This window comes from Peromyscus maniculatus, chromosome 3 (genome assembly GCF_049852395.1).
Source record: "Peromyscus maniculatus bairdii isolate BWxNUB_F1_BW_parent chromosome 3, HU_Pman_BW_mat_3.1, whole genome shotgun sequence".
Lineage (NCBI taxonomy): Eukaryota > Metazoa > Chordata > Mammalia > Rodentia > Cricetidae > Peromyscus > Peromyscus maniculatus.
Genome location: NC_134854.1, coordinates 6,174,969 through 6,195,250, shown reverse-complemented (window position 1 = coordinate 6,195,250; position 20,282 = coordinate 6,174,969). Strand labels below are relative to the sequence as shown.

General features: G+C 39.0%; 1 protein-coding gene across 1 annotated transcript in view; it reads left to right on the top strand.

Annotated features, from left to right (window-relative positions):
* Kcnd2 (potassium voltage-gated channel subfamily D member 2) overlaps positions 1-20,282 on the top strand; it is a 498,401-nt gene that overhangs the window by 460,699 nt on the left and 17,420 nt on the right. The window lies entirely within an intron of this gene.

Here is a 20,282-nt window from a genome sequence, read left to right as displayed (position 1 = left end):
TTGCCAGAACCATGGTATCCCTTCACAAAGCCAACACACTCAAATGCTGCTAGGTCACTTCTTCACTATGCACATATCATAGGAGCATTCTCTATCTTTTACATGAGCAGATAAACAAAGGGAAGTTGAAACAACAAACAACTGAGAGTTGCCTGGTCCTCTCTCATCTCTCTTTCTGTGTGGATGGCTGATACAAGAAGCAATGGGAGTGAAGAAGGATGTAGGGCAGGTTCTTTCATTGTTTTGGTTTGTGCAATGAATGTCATTCATTCTTTCTGTGTAGAGACCCATAGAGGTTTCCTACTGAGAACTTACTCAGGGTCTGAGAATCTGAGCTTGCTTTACCCAGCAGGGCTGCATAAGGGGATGATTTGACCACAGGTGTGGTGACCGGGTGTTTGGAAGGGTCAACACTTGGGTGTGCAGTATGCTTTGATCTAACAAGGGGGGTCTTTTGCCCCACCCATTGGCATTATTATAAAAAAACCCTTTTGAAGAACCAGAAGGGGCCAGTGGATTTTGATCCAGACCCTCCCAAAGCTTCCTGTGTTTCTGTCTGTCTCCTCTTCGCTATCTTTCATCTAAAAATTTCTTATCCCTCTCTCCTCCTCATAGGAACCCTGTAAAAGGTGTGAGCTGGCCTCTCACATTTCTGTTTAGTTCAAATCACTTCAAGGGTCTGTTTACTAATGAGAGAGAAAGAAGACATGAAGCTGGATAGGCAGGGAGGATCTGGAGAAGTTGGGGGATGGGAAACCATGATCAGAATATACTGTGTGAAAAAAAAATATTTTCAATTTAAAGCAAAGAGGGTTTGACTTTTCAGGGCTATTGTCTCTACTGACCCAGGGGAGATGAAGCAAACATACATTGCATGTAACCAGCGACGTGCTAAACTGGTCCATATACTGAGTTGCAAAAATGTCTTGGCAAATAGTATAATGTGAGTGCAAAGGAGTAGCAGAAAATTGTTTGATTCTTGCTCCTGTTCTTCTGTCTCACAGGATTTGCAAAGCACAAGCTGAAAGGTAAAACTTACTAAGCATTCCAAGACAGCATCAGAATAAGCAGTGAGCTTCCATGATTCTGTGGCCTGTGCAATACAGATCATACCCACTAAGCCAGACACATTTACTGTAGTCATCTTCTGCAGGTTACTGCTTTGAACCTAGGGATGCCATTGCCAAACTCCCACAGTAAAGAATCATAGTGTATTAAGATAAAGATTCCTGGCTTCAGCATACTGTGAAGACAACAAAGGATGACAAATAGCCCCCAAGTCTTTTCAGATTCCTGTTGTAAGTGGTAAATGAGACAAGTACGCATGTTGGCACACCAGGAATGAGGAATTATTTTTATTTGCAGACATCTTTTAATTGCTTTTCCATTGACTGAGCTATTAAATATTCAAATCTGAGCAGGGAGCAGGTAATTTAGAGCAGCTATATTTTCTCCCTCATTTCATTATTGAAATCGTTTGAAGGTTGAATTCTGTAATAATGCTATAGCAAATGTGTTAGCCAAGAAGATGTCTTCTTGGTCTCTTTTAAAGAAAGAAAAAATCGTAAACAAAGTCAGAGATCTTCACTCTCCTTTGTCTGTGTGTTGACTTTTCTTTTTCCTGAGACATTTCCAGTTCCAAGGGCTTGCATTCTAGTAACCACACCAAAGGAAATGTCTTTTTACCCATCACAGCTCAAGATTGTCTTTGCCTAAGAAGCCATTTCTAAGATTGGTACTTAGATTCCAAAGAAAATTAAACATGCTTTTGGTCTGTTTGATAGATTATAGGGCTTAGCCTCATTAAGGTTGAGTAACTCACACAGCTAGAAAATGGCACTAGATTTACACTCACCCAGGGTTGGCAGAATCCTGAATTTTTCTATGAATCTATCCTAATTAGCTCATTAAAGCCAAAGATACAGCAACAACAGTATCATAGATTTTTACTAAACTAGAATTGTTAAGCTCTTTGCCCTCTATCTTACTGTCTTTAATTTACAATAGTCAGATTTATTATATTTTATGCACACATTTATTTTTTCTACACAGATTTACACATATTTTCCACATTTCTACCTTGATTTATTTGAAGATGTAAAATACAAAACTGTATTCCCCTAAGCTGTGCCACAATGAGAATTATCTAATGTATACTATCTAAGCATGTATGTATAAGCATATTTTATGGATGCTCTGCTATTTTCCTAATCATCTGCTACATATGAAAGTGGTTATATTAAAAGTGAAAAGATAAATCTGTGAATTGTCTGAACTGTGTCACACCCTTACATCAAAGACATGGATTTGATCAAAGCCTCAAGAACACTACACATTCATCTGTACAGTGACAGTGCACATTCAGATCTCTTAGTTTATGGTCCTCCTCATTGATGCTATTTATTTGATGAAGGCTAGTATATGCAAAGAATGGGATGTAACATTTTATTTTTTAATGGCTTGTACTCTCTTTGCTAAGATTCTGAAAGCTGTGAAGATGTCATTCTCCACAATTAAGAAATCCACATTACAAGAAATCATGTTCTCTTCTGAAAATAAGCAGAGTGAAATAGACCATAGAAAGTGTTAAGCCAAGGGCCTAAAGGCTCCCTGTGTTAAGATCAAATGTAAAAATAGCTGTTCCTGACATTGGGGATTCTATGTGTGCAGCCTTTTTATTTCTTTAGGAAAATAACTCTATTTTGTTTTTATGTATCATAGCATAGCTGTTCTGTTTAGATCCAGCTCAGAGAATATTCTGGTTAGAGTTACTTTTTATTTTTTTAGAATTCATTATCTGAGCAAAGTAGTTCATACCTAAATTTTGGAAGTAAGGGAATTTGGGGTTCATTTTATTATGAAGGTACCCCTTCATATTTATAGCTAGAATCATAATGAGGTTTGATTAGATGCCAGATGATAATCAGGCAAGTTAACAGAAAAATGCACCAAGGTACTCAAGCTAAGGGGATGGTAAAAGAGCTTAACAAAGCACAATCCTTGAAAAGCTAACGAAACTGAATATTCATGCCACACCAGATGGCTCCTGACTCAAGTCCTTTCTCTCAATTTAAAAGGTGAAAAGATGTGTCCAGACTCATCCCAAGTGTCTTATTCTAATTTTGTCAACATGTACCTTATGAGGACTAAGTAGGGCTGGAGAGATGGCTCAGCTGTTAAGAAGACTGGCTGATCTTTCAGAGGACAGGGGTTCAATTCCCACCACCCACATGGTGGCTCACAGCTGTCTGTAATTCCAGTCCCTGGGCAGGGTGCGCTGCCCTCTCCTGGCATTCTTGGTCACTACCCATATTGCACATACATAAATTTGGGCAAACATCATACACATAAAATAAAAAATAAATATTTAAAATCTCAAAAGAAATTAAAGTCATCAATATAGGAATCTATTTCTTCTGCAATTTGAGGTTTAGTTTTTGCTTCTATCCAAAGAAACTACTTAATTCTTTGCATATTTGTGGGAATTCTTTGAATGTTAGACTTCTGAAATACTTGTATAACTTTTTGTAACCTGAGAAGAATACAAATATGTAAAATAACATTAGATAAAGCAAGCAAACAAAAGTCTATAATGAAAGGTGCAAAACATTTCCACCTAAGAAAATAAATTATATTTGATTTTATAATAGAAGGGAACTAAAAGAAATATATTAATCTTAAGTTGGATGTTCAAAAACCAGCTACACATCTCTTAAATGAAAGTCAGCCTAAATTTCCTGAACAGATTAAGATTCTGCACATCACCTTCCTGAGAGACTGGGTGTAAATGCAAGATACAAAGTTCAAGACTTTTACTCAACAAATCATAAGCATATACAGTATCTGTATGCATGGGCCCATTTATAAACAGGATCATAACATAAGGAGGAACCCTTTCAAGAATGTGAGATCATGCCCACTTAGCCCTTCCCACCTCTCCTGTTATTGTCCCTGCAACAACTTAGCTTCTCTAGAATTCTTTCCCACTGTCTGTAAAATAGGGACAATAACATTGACCTCAGTATAGGGCTGTGAACTTTCTAAGAATGTTTTCTACATAAAAGGTTTTTATCATATTGCCCAACAATGTTGTTTATTGTTTTGAAAAATTGGAGTGAAATTCAGCCTGTTGCAAGGGATCTCCAATAGCCTCATGTTCCTAAGTAAGACAGTTGGAAGTAATTATCTCCATCACTAATGAGGAGGTAAAAGGACATGTTCTCATCCTCACATTTTAAAGAAGAGAGAGCAGTCTAGGAAAGGTCATGGTCTTGGGTACAGTGTCACGTAGTAGAGGGAGAGAGGGCTGAACAGGACTGTTGGTCCTCTGCCTTCACATCTGGCCAAACAAAAGTGGCTTCAATTAAAAGTCATCAGCTTTGAAATGGTAACCAGGGGCACAACAGCTTATCATTGAGCAATCCATAACAGCGGAATTTGTTCTGAGCATGCTCCATGCCGATGAAAATTATAGGCAAATGAACCATGAGAGATAGAAATGAACAGGGCCACATGCAGCCATGTACAGTCCATACTAAATACCATGTTGGTTTCTTTTTTTTTTTTTTCTGTTATTCTGAAATTCAGTTGCACCGAGTTTTCTTGAGACAAAGTGACGTGGCCAGTAGGCAGTGGCAGCCCGGTTTTTTAAGTTTTGCTGTATTCTCCTAACTGTGTGGCATGCCCAGTCTGTCATGTGAAAGTGAGGGCCTCAGAAGGTGGGGATTGTGGTGTCAGAATGCTCTTGTCGTGGTTTGGTTTAGTTATTTCAGGAATATTAAAAAAATAGTTCAGACATAGCAATATAAACAAACTCAGTGATACTAGTAGCTTTCTGAACAGCATTTTTTTTTCTCTTTGAAACAATGTAGTTAAGAAGTAATGAGTAAAAGAAGGATTTGCTCTTATTCATTGGGTCTATCTTCCGTAATATTTAGTTATTAGTCCATTTCTGATGATAATGAACACACAACTAATACAAGAAAATGAAACACTTGCTAAATAATTCTGGGTCCTTCAGTCTCCCTAAATAAATACAACTTATTTTCTTCCTAAATAGTGCTTTTTTTTTTCCTGCATGCTTCTCTTGGAAAGGGCACTTATCATAGAGAATTTTAATTTACCAGCTAAAGTTGATTAGATAAAGCCTCCTTTAGATGATAAGAAAGTTTTGACAAAGAAAGCAAATTACTGTTTTTATCTGATTATGTGAGTGAAAAAAAATTGATTATAGAACACATTGCACTTAATACCTACAGTGGGACCAACTACAATTCAAACAACACAGGCTTAAAAATACCTCAGAGACTGTGTTCTGTGCACTCTTGTTCCCAGCGTTATGTATAATGGGACCCTACGAATTTAGCAACGCCCAGGCACCATCCCTCTATGTCTGTTCTCCTGTTTCCTCACATTCGGTACACTGCATCTCTCCTTGGAAGAGCAAGGGCATAATGAAGCCGAAGAAGGAAAGGAGACGTCTGCCAGCAGCAGCCACCACTGGCTTTCAGGGTTGAGACACTCTTCCCCTCCTGTTTTCAGGTTATATCACATGCCCGTTTTAATTGGAAAAGGGACTTTTCCAATGAATTAAATGAAAGCTCACAAATTTGTTGGAAATGCCAAGCAACCTTGAGACAACTAAAGACATATTAAGGCATCCAAATCAACGATGGAAACCAGTAATACGTAATCTAATGGTGGTGCCAAGGAGATAAGCCTCTCTCTTGTTTCTAACTCTCCTTGGCATTCACATGAGAGCACAAGCATTACTGATCGAAGAAATAAGGGCACTTGTCCCCAGTCTTGATCACTTGGGGTTAAACTCCAGGACCCACATGGGGAAAGGAGGCAACAGACAGCTCGAAGTTGTTCTCTGACCTCAACACACCATGGCACATACGTGTGCATACATACACCTAAATTTTAAAAAGTGACATTTTTTAAATAAGAGAGAAAGACAGAATGTGGGGTAATAATGAGAGATTAAGTTGGATTCCTAGCTAGTAAAGGCAGAAACTTCAGAGGACTCTCACTCTGCTTGCACATGGCAGTGATTTGGTGTAGTATTTGGAATAAGAACATCTCTAATACAGCCAATATGTGTTTTTTAGGTATAGTAAGGTGATTTTTTTAGTTAGTTGCATGGTCAGGTAAGAAAAATTATGTGAGTGTGGTCCTGTAAATCTAAAGCATCTTAGTCTTCTAATATCTAACTTAGGAAATAATAAAACTATACACACACTGTTTTTGCTTCCAGATAATGATCCTTGATTGACAGGACTCTAATCTGAATCTCTTACTCCAGAGGAAGGGGATGTTCTTTCTCTCAGAGACTTTACCTCAAGTAATGTGGAAGCTCTACACAAAGACAAGAACATTTATCCCCAAAGGCCTATTTGAGGACCTGAAAACTACAGCCAACAAGCTTACTTTTCCTTGTTTGGGTTGTGGATTTGTTTTTAAGTAGAAAATTAAAGGAACCCTAAAACAGTATGTCACACATATCATGGGAAGAATCATAGCTCTTAAACTGAACATGCACCATAACAGGTCTGAATCCTGCCACTAATGCATCTCATCTGATGAGTTGCAGATTAATTCTCCTACTTCACAATTAAAGCCAGCATATAGTGTTCTGTGTGTCTTCTACCCTGCCATTCTCCTGAACAACATCCAAACACTTCTTCAACCCATATCATTAATTAGAAAGGAAGGAATTAAGATTTGTATCCACCCCTAATCAATCAAATTAGGAAAATAATCACACAGGTGGTGGTGGCACATGCCTTTAATCACAGATTCGGGAGACAGAGGTAGGCACATCTCTGTGAGTTCAAGGCCAGCCTGGTCTACAAATTGAGTTCCAAGATAGGCTCCAAAGCTACACAGAGAAACCCTGTTTTGAAAAAACAAAAAGAAAAGAGAAAAAGAAAACAAAATCCCTTTAATTTTTATGTGAAATTTGTTTCAGATCAATAAGGTAAATGATGAACTAAGAAAACTGTCATGAATTTTCCATCCCTTAGAAGCAAGATTAAGCACAATTTTGCCTGGGATGATCTCATTTCTAGGCTAGCAAGTGTTTGTTATTATACTTCACACTCATTTCAAACCTTCTAAAATCTGTGGAACATTTTCATAACAAAGATTTACAAAGAGGAAGAAAAACAAACAGTTTTTCTTAAATAATAAAAACATTATTGCCTTTAAAACATAAAGTTTTAAAACATAAAGTAACTAGTTATTTGCCATAATAATATAAGTAGCTATGAACAATGTTAGGGAGTTAGATAAAAATGCTTTTATTGAACTCCATTTTACAGAATCTAAGAAAAGCAAAACTAAAAATGACCATTTTCCTTTTGACTTCATCACATTAATTTGTTCATGAGGTCCCCAATCCCTACACAGAGAGAAGCTTCATAAACGCATATTGACATGCCCATCATAGGCTGATGTGGAAGGAAATTAATCCTGTATTGTGTTGTAGTCGAGTTCTATTTAGCAGTTCTTCAGCGAGGATCAATACAGGGTCTCCAAGGCACAATGGCTGGCTCCCTTCACTCTTGCTAGACAAACAAATGCCTTTTTAAAAGTCAGCCCACGAGAGTGGGACAAAAAAGCTTTCTCTGGGCACAGCCAGTCCCAGCTGAAACTTTTGAGAAGCATAAATCTGGGTTTCAGGTCCCCGCCTTCATCTCTAGACCCCTTTCCTGCCTTTGTATACAACTGTTCTCTCCAATATCACATTCCAAACTGCCTTCATCCCCCAGATATACACAAGTGAGTTCAAAGGCTTCATGTGCTGCCACTCTGGGGAACAATTGTATTTTATAAAAGACAAGTGTTCCCCGGCAGAATGAGTCTCTAACGGCAGACTTTTAGTAATGTAAGAAGGTGTTTGAGACATGTCACTGAATGGAAGACATCCCAGAATCATCACATAGTCTACTTACTCATAAGACCCTGCTGTTGCTAGGAGCTAGAAGTTACCAGGAAGTCTCTCCGCAACACAGCCCTCTGTTTATTGCTTGACATCCTCATCTTTATTTTTCTAACTTCAGTTCAAATCTTGCCACCGTGTAGAGGCATTTCCCAATAACGATGGACTCCTAGGGACTCCCACGGAAATTGATGTTGTTGCAATCACTGCCTTTCCTCAACCATTCCTCCTGGTTCGTGTTTGTCTAGTAGGGGTCGCTAAGAGCAAGGAACCTGTTCTGAATCTCTGCCTTCCCTCGCTTAAGAAGGAGTTAGGAGCACAGTACCACTGCTGCCCACCTCCTGCACCAATGCTAAATGGCAAACTGCAGACAAGCTAGTGAGCATGTGACTGCTGTCTCCTGTAGCCTGAAGACAGGGGTATCCAGGGACAGCAGAAGAAAGAGGGAAGAGACCAGCGCACCAAATAATCTTTCCTCTTGCCCCAGGAGTGCATTGCCAGAAGTCAAGAAGCAGAAAGGGTTTGAAAAATAATGTTTGTTAGGGTTGAGGTGAGGTTTTAATGAATAATGTCAACTCCTCCTCGAAGAAACAGCAATTAGCCTTTCCATTGTGGCTTGACTGCATGAAGAATGAGCCTTCTAAGTCAGGATTTGGCAGACCATGGCCCATGGGTCAAATTCTACCCATCTCCTATTCATAAAAAAATAAGTACAGCAACAGTATAAACCATGGGTAGATGTAATTTTTTTACATATTTAAATGGTTAGAAAAATTTAAAGGATACTGGTTTTTCAGTTATAAAATTAATTTGAAATGTAATTTAAAGTCTCCATAACATTCATACAGGATCATATATGACTCAGAGAGGAGTTAGTACTAAAACAATAAAGTTGAATGCTTGTGAAATAAAGTGTCTTGGGAAGCCTAACCAGTGTGCCCTCCTGCCTTCTTTGGAGTTCTGAGTATGCTGGGAACAGCGCAGGCCTGGTGACTGCTGTTTACAGCCTGCACTGCTTAGTTGTTTTTTGTCTACTTGACACAAACTGGCATCCCTCTGGGAAGACAGAGACTCAACTGAGAAATCCCTCCTTCCAATTGGCCTGTAGTTAAGTCTTTGGGGGTGTTTTCGTGGTAGGTGATTGATAAGGGAGGCTGCAGCCCACTGTGGAGAGTCAAACTCATGGCTGAGCAAGCTATGGAGAGCTAGCTAGTAAGCAGCTTTCCCTCATTGGCTGTGTTCCTGCCTCCAGGTCCCTGCCTGCGTTCTTACCCTGACTTCCCTTATTGATGGACTGGGACTCGGAAGTACAAGACAAAATAAGCCCTTTTCTTCCTCCAGTTACTTTCAATAAGTGTTTATCCCAAAAATAGAAAGCAAACTAGGACATGTCTTTAAAAAAAAAATAAGAGAGAAACAATTGAGGATGTTTGTGGTGTGTGTGTGGGGGGGGGGGGGGGGAATAGTGTAGTAAAGCCTGAAAAAAAAAAAACAAGCCAACCATGGAGCATCTGCCTTAAGGGTAAATGTCAGAGGTGTAAATGGGATAATTGTCTTCTGTAGAAGTGGACGCAGACAAAGCAAGGCTGGCAAGCAATAGCCTCGGGCATCCTGAAGGTAGACGTTAAGAAAGACTGATACCAATATTCAGAGACCTGCAGTAATGGTCGTTCAATTATTTGTTTCTTGTTCTAACTTCTGTTTTGGAATGGGAAGCTTTAGGGAAAAGCTGAAGAGCCAAGTGTTCAATCTACTATCAGCATCGAAATACTCAGTTCATTATTAGAACCAGATAAATTATTAGAGAAACAATTTTTTAAAAAGGCAAAGGGGGCAACATATTTAAGAGCCTTGTTTGGTTTTAGTTTTTATCAGTTAATATAGTTTTCTTCTTGTGCATGGCAGTTCATTAGTTTGTGTGATTGTTTTCATCCAATTTTATTTCTACTTATAAGGCCACTTGCAATTGTCTCAAGGGCTGCACTGTTGTTTCAAACTTCAGCATCCTCTTCTCATAATGAAATTCAACCACCATTGATCTCATAGCACTGTTCTCGGGTTCAGAGTATTGACAACCCCACAGGCTTTACCCTATAACTGCAAATAGACATTATCATAAGCCCTCATTGGTGGAAGGAGCATCCAGTTGTCAAACAGATTATGAGAGTATCTTTGCTAGCCACACTAATGACACTCATAATGACATCAGTATGTTCTTTCTTGTTCTTAATTGAATGCAAACATCACATCATATATTTCTACTTTATTGCCAGAACCCTCATTGACAATCTTATAGTCTCCTTTAAACATGAGTTTTTTATGTAAACTTATAAGTAACAGCCAGTCTCTGGTATGTTTGGCTATAGACTTTCATTACTGTAATAAAAACTAACAACAAACATAAGAAGAACAAAAATGAAGAACTTCTGCAACCAAAAGATGCATGGCCAAATGAGCCAATTGTGAAACTGTATGCATTTTTAAAGGCAACCTGGTGCACATGTATTCACCTGCTTTTAAAATATGACTTTAATTTATTACTGATGGCATTCTCGGTGCTTCTGTTCTGAAACAATTTGTTCTAATTAAGAGCCCCTTGCCAGCACTGAGTCATCACGAAGCTTGGAAGCCCCCGAGACCGGCTTTCAATACACATTGTGCCCGTTTCACACAAGTAGAACATTTTTACAATCATCGAATCCAATTTACATCTTTATACTATTGCTTCCCATCTGGGTGTTTTTTTCTCCCCCTCTGCATTCTACCAAACAGATATCTTGATTCCTTATCTTGTTCTCCACTCAGGGTGAACTGGCATGCCCTCTCCTCCCCTACCCAAAAGTGAGACACTCCAGCCAGCCCTGGAAAAACCTTCTTGAGTTTTAAGGTGGGAAAGCTGGATGGCTCGTAGTTGATCAAAAACACAGGAAGACACGACGGCGACATGCATTGCTGCTACTCAGTGAAGTTCTGTCAGTCTCACTGCTGGACTTCAAATTCTGACGAGTATTCCTCCGTTTAAAGGACGGGCTGGGAGAATCAACAAAACAACTACCTCTGCACTTGTGACTCACAGCAGCTGTGGTTGCCTAAGTAAGATCAAGCCTGTCAGTATCCTAACACAGGCTGTGGAAGGGGTTCAACCCCCGCCTAAATAAGGAACAAAGAAGAACCGATGGCTTCGTGGGCATAGTGAGTCAGTTTTCTTTGCGGTGCCGCTTCTGGCAGGGGATGGCTTCGCACCTCAACATAAAGAGTGCCAACTGGAGTTTATGGATTGACTGAATTTAAAGGGATGTGAGGTTGGGGGTGAGTAGGGAATTGGGGCAGAACGTGAAGGAGTTATGAGATGGAGTTAGGGATGCACATGAATATGATCAAAATGCATTCTGTGAAATTCTCAACGAATTCATGATATTTTTAAATAAAATAAATGTAATATTGACTTAATGTCTATAGTAGAAATGAGCAAGCTACTCAGGCTAATCTAGCCTCTCAGTTTTGTTTGTATGGACTACAAGCTAAGAACTATTTGTACATTCTCAAAAGTTTTTAAAAAATTAAAGAAATATAAAAATCCATTATATAATAAGATGATGTATGACACCCCCCCAAAAAAATCCAATACCTTTGAGTCTGGGCCCAAATACCTTGTAACCCAAATGGACCAGAGGTGTAAGCTGTGGTGATAGGGACAGCACAGGACTTGGAGAAAACACCCTGAGCTCTGGCTTCCTGGCCCCCTATTGTGCAGATAGTGGAAGGCTGCTGTCCCCCAGGCTGGGCCTTCTGCTGTTCTACCTGGGAAAGGTACTCAGTGGGGGCTGCAGGAGGCTGTGGAAGAGGGGCAGTGTTTTTCTGCTCCTGCTTTGCATCTTGTGAGGTGGCACTAAGCGGCCCGCCCCTGTAGCTCAAGTGCTTCCCCTTAACATGCAGTCAGCTTCAGCTAAAGAGCCATTAGCCCCAAACCTCTCCTCACTCTCCCCGGACCCCTACTCATGGTGACTTCTTGTACTGATAATTGCTGGTATGCCACCAATCTGCTCATTGCTCGGTAATATTACAGCCATGTGATGAAAATTGCACCATAAAACCCATTCTCTTGCAAAGACAGGAAGTGATGTTTTGCTTAGAATCTGAACACAAGCTATTTTTTTAAAGGTGTTATGCTTATAGAAATTTCATGTCTGGAAAACTACATGTAGATAGGAACATGGAAAGGGGTATAAGAATTTGTATATTGATTGTGCTTGTAATACAGGATTTTGTTTGGAGTTTTTAAAAAAGATTAATTCCCAGTTTTATTTTCATGCAATAGAGCTCTTTTTTTTCTTCTGTAAATGAATCTGGAGGCAAATGTTATGCTATAGAGTTTTTTTTAAGTTGGTTTATATTTAAGGTTGGGTACTTTGCTGTTTGATTTTAGTTTAGAGTTTTTTGCTAGTGATTTTTAAACCAGATACAATGTGAAGACAACTATTAGGGCATTTTTATAAATAATTATGACACAAACAGAAATACACAAGTAGAGACTTGAAGTTATTTAATACCCTCCTCATGTATATCTTTCATAGTTAATAGAATGCCCAATCAATTCTTTAATCTCTTCAGAAAAGACAAAGCAATCTAAAGCTTGAACGTATATAGTATCTTTATTTAATCTTAGGAGACAACTTTGCCTCACATTGATCAAAAAAGGCTCTCCTATGTCCTCTCATGTAAACATGAGCCTTTAGTATCTCATCAAAAGTAAAGTTTCTTTAAGGATATAGAGAATCCCCAGGCTAGATTGAAGAATAGAATTTTAGCGTAAATCTCACTTGTCTTTGGGAACCTACATCATAGTTTGTGTCTGGGGAAATGGTTCATTGGTAAGACACTCTCCAGGCAAGCACAAAGACCTGAGTTTGAATTCCCAGAATCTATATAGATATCTGCATAAGACACACAGAGAGAGGCAGAGGCTACCTACCTAGACTAACAGAGTCGGTGGGCTTTGGATTCAAATAGAAAATACCTCAAAATATAAGGTACTGAATGATTGAGGAAGATACTGATGCCAGTTTCCAGCTTACAGATGCACAGTGTGCACTCACACACATGCACATACACACACACAATACAACACAAACAAAAGCACGGTTCCTCTGGGCTCCCTTTCTTTATTATTTACACAACAATAACTATGTACATAAAGCTGCACATAATTCATCTTTAAAATTTTTTTGAAGTGCCAGCAAGAGGACTCAGTGAGTAAAAATAGTTGTCCTAAGTTTTACAACCTGAGTTCAATAACCCCAGGTCTCACATGACTAGAGGAGAGAATCAGCTACCACAAATTGTCCTTGGACTTCCACATACACACAAACTAAATACGTTTTTTAGCAGGAGGTTTCTAGTTAGTAACTAGGCCAAAAGATGTACAAATTAGGGACCAAGGTGGGTCTTCCACTTGGATCCATGGCTCCTAAGAATGAGATCTGCAGTGGTCAGCCCCAACCCTGACTTCTGACCAGGAGGAACTCAGGCCAGAGGAGGGGGGATAGAGAAATGATAGAACAGGATTCTATTGCCAGAGCTGTCAGAAGGCACAGGGCTTGGAACTGGACTATCATCTCAGAGACTGCAGAATCCAAAAAGGGTTCATTCTCTGCCCCACTGTCTCTCAGGCAGCTACAATTTTGTGCATTCTTTTCTGTAAGACCTGCAAAACAGACAATTTGCAAAATTACCAGGACTGTCTGGGAATAATTAGAAATTAGAGATGTGTTAGGTCATTACTGGATAATCCATAAGTAATTTGAAAAGCATAGTTGAAAATAAAATAGGTAAATACTTAGTCGCAAATTGAAGGTGTCATGGGCCCTGTAGCAGCTATTAGGTTTTAGACTATTCAAATTCAAGTGAGATCAAATAAAAATCATTCACGACAAATAGCTCTGTTACTGGTTTTTAAGTTAGCTGACTGGCAACTGAAATGCATGTGATAAAGGCCTAAACCTAGGGGCTAGTTCCTCCTCCGTCCATGGCGAAGGTGCCAAGGGGCCTTTGGATGGACTATTCTCAATGAGCCGTCTCCATGGTGTCTGCAAGTGATGGAGACAGCTAGCCAGCTGAGCAACACTATAAGAAGCCACCAGGATTTGTTGTTGCAGAAAGAGCACTCAGGGAGGAGGAGAGAATGGGCCCCTGCACAGAGGTGGTACTTTATCCAAAAGAGGAAGAGAGACTGAAATAACAGCGGCAGGAAACTGAAGGAAACCATTCTACAAGAGCAGCCTCATACAACTACATAGAAACTTCCTGGAATCGAAGACCCCAAATATGCCTTTTCAGAAAGCTGTTGCAATCAGCCCAAAGCCAAGTGGTCATATTGTGGGACTCTTGACCTGCTTGCTGGGTTAACTTTATTTTGGTGAAAGACAAATGTTTCCTCTGATGCACTCCCCAAGTAGACCCAGCTTGGCAAAATAAGTACCAAACAGTGGTCTTTCCAGAAGACTGCTAGTGCTTCCAGTCTAAGACTAGCAGGGCATGGAAAATAGGGGATGCCAGACATTTCCCAGGTTGATGTGTGAGATTAAGATAACAAGGAGTCATTTTTCATGCCAACTGCTAAGCATCTGAGGTCACAAAATCTATCAAACAATTTCAAGGCATTTCAAAATGCTGTCCTAAGTCACCTGTCTTAAGCATGTGATAATAAAGGCTTGCAGGAGGTGGGAAAATGTTGAGTCTCTATACCTTTGGCTTGTTTAAAGTCGACTAGGTTGCAAGCATGTCCTGTAGGTATAAAAAGCAAGGTGCATTGGTGAGGTATTGAACCAGGTTATGTGGGCATTTCATACAGTGCCAGAAAGGAACCGAAAAATTAATGAGCTGATCTGTTCCTGGGCTTGTGAAAGAGAACAGGAGACAAGTATCTCTCCTCAGTCTCTCCCATATTTCTTATTTGCCATCAGAAATCACCTTGACCGATTTATTTAAGCAATAAACATTTATTGAGCTCCAACTATTTGCTCAGCAATAGACAAAGTCTGTACTAAAGTTGGGTTTATAATGATGGCATGATCCTTGACTTTTTGGGCCTCATGGTTTAGCAAGAGAGGACAGGCCTGTAAAAAGAAAACCTAGTTGTGTTTTATTAGTTGAAAAGTATAAAAAGGAGAGAATGGGTAGTTTTACCGGACCCCAGATAAATGGTCAAGATGCGCTTCAAGTGAGAACTGATATTTGTGCTTTATCAAATATAAATTGCAGTTTTTCCAAAAGATTCATGCAGTGGGGGATGCAAATAAGCTTGTTCTAAAAAGAACATCATTACAGAGTTGTATTCATGTGAGCAGGTCCAGTTTGTAGCCCAGAGTCTCCATTTGCCTCAGGACAGCTATGAGTGCTGAGCAACATAAAATTATAAAGTTATTCAAAACACTGAGGGGCTTTTTGTAACTGTATTTCACAGTTCTTGACCATGAACAGTGCAGATGATAATGTTGTGCACAGATAGTGTCAAAAGGTTAGACGCACCTGGTGTTAGAATGACGGCAGAGCATGTCATGTCCGGGTAACAAAAAGGTAGCTATTTCTGTAACAATATTGGAACACGCGGGTAAGTGGTGGAGAGAGAACCTGTGGTCCAGTGGTGACACACTGTGGGGATCATGACTCTTTTGTTCAAGTTACAGAAGCTGAGGCTTTTCTGCCCAAGAATGACATGATCAGACTTAAATACAGCGGAAAGCAGACTCCTGACAAGAAAGACAAGGGGTCAAAGCAGAGAGAAATATCCTGTGTTGTCCTGCAGCTGGGAAAACTATCTCTATTGGAGTTTGATTGTAATTTTGTTTGCCTTCAGTGTGTACCCCACAATAATCAATTATACATATGCTGTCTTAACTTAAAAAAAAAAAGAATGAGAAGCTGCTTTGAAAATAAGAAAGCATTCTTCACACAGGACTATAAAGTCTTTTACTGATGCCATTCGTTTAGGCAATAAATACTTTATTAGGACACAATGTTGCAATCATCTGTTCTGATTATGAAATTTGAAGACTTCCTTTCATGCTATGAAATGTGGAAAGCAAGTAGAAAAATAAGGGATGAGAATTTGTTGGTTAAAAAGCCACAGGCCAGTGAAACCCCATCAGTAAACCTGAATGGGAACTGCATGTTCTTGGTGAGAACTGTTCAGTCCATGGGCTGAAGACACCTAAGCTCTTTCCTCATTCCCCCTTTCTATACACACCCTGTCCTTAAATGCCCCTCATCTTCACTCTAAGGGTCCTCGTAAAGAGCTTCTTGTTTAAAATTATGCTTTAGTGATAGCACACACTGTAGAAGATGACTTACTTTTTAGAAGAACCAAAATATTGTCAGTACTGTTTTGCATCCTGTTGGCAGCTCCTTGAAATTGGGTAATCTATGAAATTGGTAAGATTTTTGTACTGTTCAACTATTTCCAGAGTAATAAGATGCCTAAAATACATTCTAAATGTTGAGCTTATGTAGGCAAAGATAAGGGATCTGTGCAGGCAATTTACTGGAAATACTTTTTCCGGATCTCAGCTTGTGAAGACCAGAAAAGACCTGGTTGGTTTCCAAACTTTCGTTTAGGTTTTTATGCCCCCTAGTGGGCAGTTAGTATTTATGCGGTTGTAAAATCTTGCAGGTAATTTGACAGTCTTTCTTTTATTCAATTGAATTCAGACACTGTATCAACAACATATAACATTGAGATCCCCTTAACTGTTACAATAATGTTTTAAATGTTATTGATCCATAATAATAATTTAATCAAAAGACTTCTAGTTATGGAAGAGAATCTAGTTTAATTGTTTTTGCTTTGTTTTGTTTTTCAACTCCAAAGGACTCAGTCATAGAGTGATTGGCCAGCATGAATGAGGATTCTCTCTCCAGAAAAACAAACAAAAACGTCTAGGGAAGGGAGAATAATGTGAAAGGGCAAAAATCTCTTCTAGACAATTCACTGTTGTCGGTCCCTACAACCCTTCTGAACTCCTCATGAATTCCTGAAAGTCTGTTTGTTTAATTCCAGTCAAGACCTCTTATGAAAGATAATCTTTGAGTTCCAGCTTTTGTTTAATAGAATCTGAATATGTTAGTTTTCTTTAAAAATTTTTTAAATATACTTTTTAAAGAATAATAGCTCATAGTTTGGCTGAAACAAAAGATACCACATAATACTTGAAATAATGTATGTGAAGTTCTCAAGCTATGAAAGAGAGAATGATTGACTCTTCAGGCAAAATAGGCAAGAACAAAATCATTGCAGCTTTTAGGCAAACGTTGATTTCAAAATGTCAAAGAGCAATCTTAGCACTGTGAAATTAATACCAGGGCCCCTCTGGCAAACAAGTTCTGTACCACAAGCAGGTGTTATATGGTAACACTTTAAAAAGTCATTTGCTATTTGCAAACATTGCTGCTACTAAAAAAACTATCCATCAAACTGTGATCCTTCTAGATTGCAAGCTGATGGCAGAAAATCCATGAATAACAGAGCCACTGAGACCCTAAGGGATAGAAATATTAGTTAATCAGTAATCAGTTTCCAGATCAGAAGAAATTATTTCTTATACCTCTTGGATTAGCACTCAAGCCAAAAAAAATAAAAATACACAAAAACCTCAAACACAATCACACACACTCACACACACACACACACACACACACACACACACACACGAGGGAGAGAGAGAGAGAGAGAGAGAGAGAGAGAGAGAGAGAGAGAGAGAGAGAGAGAGAGAGAATTAATCTTTCAAGCATACCTCTAAGAATTGATTGGTACCCAGGTGAAGTTGTTTTTAGGGTAACTATTTTAGTAGTTGATATACACAGAATGGTGACCCCAGCATTCCCACAACACAACACTTTTCATGACTGAATCCATCAGCAGACATGATTCTCCTGGGTTTCACTACACCTGCATGGGCTCCAGACATCCTGATCCACAGACCTGGCAACTTGTGCCTTTTCATCATAAAAAAAAAAAAGAGCAAGAGATTGAGCATTGTGATGATAATTTTAACATCAACACTTTCTTCCTTTTGACTGGAGATTCCTTCTATATGCATGATGGATTTTGAAACACAATTTCTGTCTTCCCTCTTAGTATTCATGGAAAATAGATTTGTAAATGGGAAGCCATTACTTTTCTAGGGAGCTTAGCCCACTATAATGTTTTCCATTTTTTATGTGAACATACACATATAGTCTACAGATCAGATAGAAACCATATGAACAAAACAAGGAATCTACTTGTAGAGTTCAAAACTACATAAAAATATTTCATTTTTTAAGATCTCTATCCCATACAATTTTTGTAGGATGGTCAAATGATAAAATTGAATGAATATTAATAAAATTTGATTTACAATGTGTTTTTCCTAAGAACAAGCAATATTTTAAACCCTATATAACTCAGAAAATAGGAAGATTAATAGACAGACAAATGGATGATTGATACATGCATATGTATATACAGACACACATGCACAATAGGTAACTAGAAAATAAATATACGCAGATTCACCGAAGTTCTTTTTCTGACTAATCACATTGTACCTTTTGGGACACTGGATAAATAGAGGAGATGCATGAGTTCAAGGACTTTGCATGAAACTTCAAACAGTCGCTGAAACTGAAGTCCTTAGTAACCAGAATTTCAATGTTCTGATTGTGGCATGTGTGTCTGTATGTGCTGGGCAAAGTGCTCCTCGTGTGTATGCAGAGCCAAAGTTACAGTGAAGTTGTTTGATGCGACATGAGCAAATGCTGATAGAAACATTTCTAATTTGTTACCAGTTTGATTTTGATTCAATTTTTGATCTACTGCAGTGTTCAGAAATCTTCTACTGAGCTCCACATCCAGTTATGCAACCACTTGTAGTCATACATTTTTATGACCCCCACAACCTATTATCTAACCCCACATGCAGTCACAGAAGCTGGGTGATAATTAGCGCAGTAGAGACATTCTGTAGCAGAATTTGAATCATGGTGAATTAGCTTGACAGCTGACCATCCACAAACACTAAATATAAGTAACTGGAGACTCAAAACGTGGGACAATGCCGCAGTAGGGTCCTGAAATGCAGTGCTGGTCAGCATCCCATCTGTCACTGTCACTGGCCTATCCTTGGCCAATTCCTCTGCAACTCCCAACTACAGGTTAACATAAAAATGTTCTCTCACAAGAACCATGTCAATAAGGGTGATTATTTCCTAATAAATACATGAAAATGAGGGATTCTTTCCCAGAAACCAACCCATAGACAGCCTCTATTATTAAAGAAGAAAAAAATGTATGCATTTAGCTGATATACGGCAAGAGCCTGCTCATGCTAGGAAGACATAAAGTCAAACAGCTCCCACTCTGTCAACTTTATTTTATGAAGAATGAATAGTAAAGAGAAAATATCAGACTGGAGACACAGCTCAGTGATATACCCCTTGACTAGCATGTACAATGGCCTAAATTCAATCCCCAGTACCGCAAACAAGAATAAAAAATAAATATTGTATCATGTGTGGATAAGGACTATGAAAGCAACCAAATGGCAAGTTGTTGTGGAACAGGATTAAAGAAGGGAATAGAGATTCTGTGGACAAGGCGAATGGGAAATAGCTTTTGGAATGAAGACATTTAAGTGCCACCTAATGAGTGACCTGGGACTACCTACATAGTAAGAGGCCAAATGGCCAGTGTGTCCACAGGACTGGGAATGTGGCAGAGGCTGGTATGAAATAGCCAGGAACTAAGTAGTCATTGTGTTTTCATAATCTGGAGACAAAGTGGGTGAGTTTCAATTTGTTTAATTTCAACACCATTGGAAAGCTGAAATAAAGTATCAACTGGCCAATTTCCATTTTAAAAGCATAACTAGTTCATGAATTGTAGTGTGGCAAATGTGAAAAGTGTAGATAAGTTGCTTTGCTGATTGGTTATTGGTCAAGTAGAAGTTAAGAGACCTATATGGTTTTTTTTTTTAATGTTTTAGAGATGAAAAAGTAACTGAGAGATAAAGTGTGACTATAATAGGGGCAGAGAAGCTCAGGAGGTATTGGTTTAAGAATCTGGCAGGGCCAAGGTGGGAAAGTTTTGTTAACTATAGATGGCAAACTGTGAAAACTGATTTGAGAATTGGCAGAGGAAGCTAGGAACAGAAGAGTTCTGTTTTGTCTGGTTTAAGGTATCATTGGCTTTCAGGCATCCAGGTTTAGAAATAATCAGACCAAACCATTGAAAGCAGTAGTCTCTCATTTGGAAGAGCCATCCATCAAGGCTGTCAGTGCAAAGTAGGGCGTCTTCTACTGA